Genomic DNA, 846 nt, shown 5'->3' with positions numbered 1-846 from the left:
CAATTTAGCAGATAATGACTTCAGGAGATTCTTAGAATGCCTCGTTATCTATCTTATCTCCTGTTTATTTGGTGGTCGAAGCGCGCACTTATTGATCTCAGATAAGAGGACCATATCACCAACGGATCATTATTGTTGAGTTGATGACCTAAGCCCAGTCTTTTTAATTGAAATCGACTCGTAAGTGGAAATCACTGAAATGTGATTAATGACATAAACTATTTCCCCCTCGCAATTCCGAGTTTTTCAGAGGACGCTCCCAAAAGGATAGATGGAAAAGGGCTGAAAGGAAACACTGAAGGATAGGAATAGGGAGACAAAAATATGTAAGGGTAGTTAAAGAGGAAAAAAAATGAATAATAAGACCATATAACAAAGGATAGAATAATGCTAAAGGTGGGGAAATTAAAGTAAATAAAAGAAAAAGAGAATGAACAGATGACTGAGCACAGGAAAATTGTGGAAAAAAATAATGACAAAGAGTGGAATAAATATAGAGGATAGGAAAAGAGATGGAAAAAATATATGGTAGGAAAAGAGTGGGGCGAAATATGCCAGATGAGAGGTGACAAGAGCACAAGTATAACTACAGTATATTAGTGTACCTTTTCTTTAATGCCGTGCGTTCGCTTAGCGCCTGTGGCCTTAGGAAACCCGACACCTCGCGAGTTGGAAATAGGTTACACCAGCCCCTGCCGCCTATGCCCCGGCCTCTTTTTTCTAGTCCAGTCGTAAGACAGCGCTGTGGATTTTTTTTTTTATAGGGGGATCTACCGCGACCGTTATTTTTTTTAAGATTAGAACAGATCGGCCTAAGTTATAACAGAAATATTGGAATTTTTGAAG

The sequence above is a fragment of the Penaeus monodon genome, chromosome 19 (assembly GCF_015228065.2).
Source record: "Penaeus monodon isolate SGIC_2016 chromosome 19, NSTDA_Pmon_1, whole genome shotgun sequence".
NCBI classification, from domain to species: Eukaryota; Metazoa; Arthropoda; class Malacostraca; order Decapoda; family Penaeidae; genus Penaeus; species Penaeus monodon.
Note: the sequence above shows the minus strand (reverse complement) of the source record.